Source organism: Diabrotica virgifera, chromosome 1, assembly GCF_917563875.1.
Source record: "Diabrotica virgifera virgifera chromosome 1, PGI_DIABVI_V3a".
Classification (NCBI taxonomy): Eukaryota; Metazoa; Arthropoda; class Insecta; order Coleoptera; family Chrysomelidae; genus Diabrotica; species Diabrotica virgifera.
Window position 1 is genome coordinate 3,707,113 of NC_065443.1, and position 6,353 is coordinate 3,713,465.

Consider the following 6,353-nt stretch of genomic DNA (forward strand, 5'->3'; position numbering starts at 1 on the left):
AAGTGACATTTTAGGCCTACAGTGCAATAATATGTCAAATTTAAAGAGTTTCCCAAGATTATAAACATACAAATGTAATAAAAATTATTGTTCGCGAATATTCAATTTGGAATGCGATTTTGTTAATAAAAAAAATACTTATAACTTATGCAAAACCGAAGAGAGGCATTTATATTTATTTCTTTTGCGTTCATTTTCAAATTCGCCGTGCATATATTTTTGTGCATGGCGCTTGAGACGGCATCACGTGACTAAAAACGACCAACCAACGACCTCGCTTCGGCCATCTTGGCATCTTCATCTTGGCGACCTTGGCTTGCCGTGGATTGTTTTTAGTTGTTTGTATTATTTGTGCTTTTTAAGAATATTTTTTTAATTCGGATACTTTTATAATAGCTTTAATAGTATTATTAACATAGTGCATAAAATGGTGTCCTGTTTTTAACGCAGTTGGAGTAGCAGAAACAAATGTAGATAAAAAAATCTGCAGGAATAACGTTTCAATTATGACAGAAGCTCAAAACAAATGACTGTGAATGAAAAGCCCTATTAAAAGGTTAGTATGCAAATATGTAAACGAAAGCATGCCCTGTATTTCAGAAAATAAATTAATACTATTAATACCCTAATAATACTATTCATAAAAAATCTTTTAACCCTTAAGTACTAACACACCGTCTCTCAGACGGCATCGTTTGTTGAAAGTGGGATATTTCCCTTCCTAGAAAAATTTGAAGGTCATCCGTTTATGACTTTTCAAGTTGGGTTGTTATTTACTAGTATTGAATTCAGCAATTTGCTGCAGGTTGTTATTCGAAAGATATTTAGACTCAAAGTGTGATTTCCGTCTAATAGACGGGGTGTTAGTGTTTGTGCCCAGTTCGTCATTTAACATAATGTGCCCCAGTTCATCAAAAAGTTCATATAAGGGGATAAAGGCTATGAGGAAACTCTTTTGAAATGACTTGATGAGGTAGAAGACGACGTAAGCGAAGTGGGATCAATTTGTGATGAAAATGTTGCCACTGACTACCATTGCTACACTGTACAAATTTTAGTGCATGTCAGTTTTTTTTTGTTTTAATATTTTTTAAAATTTTTTTTATTTTCATGTTTATTACTCTTTGTTTAACTCGATTATAAATTTTTATCAAGATTCTTTAATTTGTTTCATTTTTATCAAACTTTTTTTCAGGAATATAAAGTCACACAAACAATCCTTCCATTCTTGTTATAATGTTTTGTATTTTACTAAATACAGAAAAACTAGATCAATTACTGTGTTTTTTAGATAAGTAATACTTTCAGTAAGTCATCGAAATATTTTTTTGCATTATAATGTTTAACAAAAGAAAAATAACCAGTAAAATGTGAAACCCGTCTGTCAGGCGGTTAGTTAGTGTTTGCGCCATTGATTTAAGATGTTAGTACTTAAGGGTTAAGTAACGTAGATATAACAAAGTGAATAAAAGGCATAAATCAGAAGAATTATTATTTTATTTTATAAGTTAATAATTGGTCATATCCATTTATTATTTTAATAATAATTGTGAATAAGCCACAAACTTCGCTTATTCCTAACTAAAATAGTAAATAGAGATAGGTAATAACAAAAGGATTTGTAAAACTAAAATAATTCTTTTTGCGTTTTTGCTAGTGTATGCGTTTATAAATAGGATGGTAGACCACACACTATAATATGCAGTACCAACTAATGAATACACAGAATATTATAGTCGATTTGCTAAACTCAGTCTCAGTACTAATTACTGTAATTTTGGCAAAATTGGCCAAAAACAAAAAAAAAATACCTACTAAAATCACTAGCCAGTTGTGTCTGAGTTTGGGGAACCGACTATACTAATAAACAATTTCTAAGCTGTTTTATAATAATTTTGTGAGTTCATTAATCATATTTTTTATTTAAAACTAAAATTTGTTAATAATGCTTAGTAATGCATATATTTTGTATTTTTAGCTTTCCAGAAGATCCTGCGAAGAAGACATGAAGTATAGATCAGATTTGTTAATAGAGGAGTATGTTCAAAACACTTTTTAGAAAAAGATATTGACAGAACTTCACTTTCATCTGTTCGTTTGAGAGACTGTGCTGTTCCAATAGCTTATGTCACACAGGTATATGCATAACCTAATTAATAATACAGTCCGTACAATATAGATACTGTTGTAATTCATTATCTACATCGGAGATCCAAGTTGACATTGTTGCCCAACTACAAAAAATTTTTGAATTCATTTTAAGTCAAATATATCACATAATTATTGCGAAGTAGATTATACAACAAAACAGATTAATATTCAATGTAAATAAATAAAAACATCAGAAATCGAAAACAAGAATTAAGGTATAATCTTATGTTACAGTTATTAAGGTACCAAGGGTATTATAGGGATATACGTTGACCGAAAGCGTTATTATTATAATACCTGTGGTGCCTTCAACGTTTAATGCCCGACTAAATTATTCTTTATATGCGAAAAATTTGAATGAATTTTGAATTGATTAGTTTTTAAATAAGTACATTTACCAGTAACAGTAGTAACGTAATTGTGGTAACCATAGTTTTACTTAGGTTGATATTTGTCAACTTGACAGTATCTAAGTCGTTATTTAAATTTAATGCCCAAGGGCGTTATATCGTACTTAACAGACTTCGAAATGTCATTATTTGTCAAATAATGTACCAGTAGGACATTAAAGTAAATAATAAAAACAATAAATATAATGAATACTAAATACTTATTTGTTTGTGAAAAATCTATTTCTTTGTGGCTTTTTTGTAATTAATTATTCTAATGGGGAAATAAGCCACAATTTACTTGAAAAAATAATTTTATTAAGGTTTCTACTTCCACATCGGATGTCGTTGTCAAAATACAAAATGTTCATTATTATTATTTTATTTATTAAATATTATTTATTATTTATTTAAATATTATTTAATATTTATTTTTTTATTATTATTATTTATGCATATTATTACCTGTAAATAATATTTCTTCTGATTGTTAATTGTAAAGGATAGAAAAATTACCTTTTATTTTATTTTCTTTTAGAATCAGCTGAGAGAAGTGGTCTACAAAAAACCAGAAAGTAAACGGAATATGTGGCTACGAAAAGCAAAAGAAAGGTTTACAAAGCAAATGTGACACATTTTTTTATAATATTTAGGAATGTCAGCAAATTACATTAAAAAATGTATGTAAAGATTTTTTGCAATAAAAATGTTTATATTTATCAAGGATGTATTATTTGGTATGGCCATATATCGTCAGTGATGTGACAGTACCTCCTATCTGTTTTTTTCAAGAGATTTGTAAGATAGACTAAAAACTTGTTTCGGCCACCTCCTGTTTTCATATATTTTTTGACTTGTTTTGCAGTAAATTCAACTATCTATTTACTACAAAAAAAGTCAGAATACGTACGAAACCAGAAAGTGACCTTAAAAAATGTTTTTCGTCTCCTGCAAACCTCATGAAAAAACATATAGGAGGTATTGTCACATTACTGATGATATATTTCAGTGAATGTCTAAAAAATATACTGTGAATGTTCAAAGAACGTTCGTAGACATTCATGGAATGTTCTAACAAGACATTCAGTCTAAAAATATACTGTGAATGTCCAAAGAACATTCATGGAATGTTCCAACAAGACATTCAGTCTAAAAAATAGACTGTGAATGTCCAAAGAACATTCGTAGACATTCATGGAATGTTCCAACAGAACATTCTAAGAATATTTAAAATGCTGACACAGCACTTTCCTGGTACTTTCCAGGGACATTCGTGTGCATTTGGGGACATTCCAGGAATGTTTTCAATGTCCTGTGTGTACATTCTAGGAACATTCATGGAATGTTTTGTGTTATTAGGGATGTATACTTATCCTTTCGTTACTCGCGCCAACTTTTTGTGATCGGATACTCGCGCACGGTGCAGGAGACCGGGTCCAAAAATATGGGTCAGCAGTGTTTTAAAATTATTTTTTTTGCAAAATTGTGTACGATTAAATTATTTAATGAATATATGATCATATAATTTTGTAGATATGCGTTTGTGTTCACATTATATTACTTTAATCAAAAATTTAATAATTTTCATTGTTGTCCATTTATATGTATATACAAAAACTTTGGAAGTGAAAAAAAATTGAATATGGTTAAATTTGTTTACTAAGAACTTTAGATCTTAATTCAATACACAAAAAAATTAAAAATAAAGAGTAATTGTAGTAACAAAAAAAGTTATAAAAATTAATTAAGGTTTTTAAAACATGAAATACACAATGGTGTCACATTCATTGGAACAATGGTGTTCCAAACACAGATATTTTGAGCATATTTGGCAGTAAAACTTTGTTTTTCTATTTTTCTTCCAATCACAAACAGCACAGCGATCTGAAGTTCCTGGTGTTACGACTGGTACTTGTTCTGTTGGTAAACCACATATCTCCCTAAACCTCATTCTGATGGTTCTGGGTAAGTTATATATTTATATTTATATATATAAATATAAATAAACTAATCTATAAACATTGAAAATAAGGAAAAGATCTTAAATTACCTTACTAATTAAAAATATCGATGTGTGATCCAAACACAAAAATTGGTGCACAAATACTCGCACACGGTGTACGGGACCGTGTTGCGTAATAACAAAAGGACAGTACTATTTTTTACACTGCGAACTGACTTTACCCACAGTTGATTGACCACTGAAGAAGTATACGAAGTAGCCATTCAAAATCCCCACTACAAGCAGAGTTACAGGAATTTATTTACAGGCCCGGTCTCCCACACCGTGTGCGAGTAACGGAAGGTTAAGTACCTTTTTGTGGTTAAAATAGCCGTTGTTAATTCTTAACTGAAGTTGGTCGCATAAGTCTATAAGTCTTTCGCCATTGTCGTTGACTATTTCTTCACCAAAAGGTCCTATTATGCTGTTGTTTTCCATTTTTTCCGTTCGACTATTGATGTCTCCTAATATAATTATTTCTCTAGTGTCACCAATTTTCGATATCTCTTGATGTAACGTTTGAAAGAATATTTCTTTTTTTTATACTCCAATACTTTATATGTAAAAAACATACTCTTCATATGTCAAATAGTTTTATAGTACTGGGCACACATAGTTCTTAAAGTTTTAAATAAAGAATAAATTATTTAAAAAAAAAAGAATACTTTAAAATAATTTGACATATCCGTGTGATACTTGGCAGAAAGTGTTAGGCACTGTACATTCTGCTAAATTATGTTAAATAATCGTTTCTGTCTACTACCAGAGGCTACTACCAGAGGCATTGGTTTTCGAGATATTTGAAGTTAAAAATGAAAAGGCACACTTATTTTGATTAATGTATTATGCTCCTTCGTTGTTAGCTTCAAATATCTCGAAAGCTAATGGCTTTATCGTTACGAATGAAGAGTATGTTTTTTACATAGAAAGCATTGGAGAATAAAAAAATTGCACTAAAATAGAAATTTCGCCAGTGATGTAGAATAATGGAAGGGTCAACCGTTCACGTTCCCCCGTCGTACGCCTCTGGTAGTAGCCAGAAACGTTTGTTTAACATAGTTTAGTAGGGTGTACAGTACCGGCACCACTTACCAAATTTCGTGTTGTTGTCCCGTGCCTGTCAGGAAATATTCAAAAATAAATAAAATAAAAGTTTAACTTTGACACCCTGTATTTCGGTTTTATCAACTTTTGTACGAAGGTAAGTTAGCTTAAATAGACCTATTTTAAGCTCATGAATCTAAGGGTTAAGCTATGGCCCATTCTTTACCAAACACCCTGTATAAAGGAAGAAATCCAAGTAAGGATTATGGCTGGTAATCGTTGTATGTTTGCTCTAAACAAAAAGTGAAAAAGACTAATATAAGTAAGACTAAGTTTTCACTCTAATGGCATATAAAACAACATAATGCTATTCCACACCCCACCAGAATGAAAACAATGTGAACCTTCTCTGGTTACACCTCCGAGGCTTCTACAATATGCAAGCTATACGGATGCTGAGACTAAGGAAGATGAGGGAATTCTACAATTTACAATTCACGTCCCATCTGCTCAGCGCGGTAAAGTTCCAACGATAATGGTTCCCTTCGTACTCACAATCAGAGTAAATAAAAATAGTGAAAAGATACGCAGATGGGCTAAGATAAGAATATATAAAACATTGATAAGACCTATAGCATTATAATATGTCAGTGAAATATGGACGATGAGCAAATCCGAACTAGTTGTGTTACAACTGTGGGAAAGAAAGGTCATCAGTAAAATATTTGGAGAAAAGCTATGGAATGGAATGTGGATCATCGTCATTA

At 30.8% G+C, this 6,353-nt stretch overlaps 1 long non-coding RNA gene across 1 annotated transcript; it reads left to right on the forward strand.

Moving 5' to 3' along the window:
* The first annotated feature begins 257 nt into the window (after positions 1-257).
* LOC126886878 (uncharacterized) lies at positions 258-3,259 on the forward strand. The gene is made up of 3 exons (XR_007698806.1): positions 258-556; positions 1,979-2,136; positions 3,079-3,259. It is a non-coding gene; the product is annotated as an uncharacterized LOC126886878 (long non-coding RNA).
* The last annotated feature ends 3,094 nt before the right edge of the window (positions 3,260-6,353 follow it).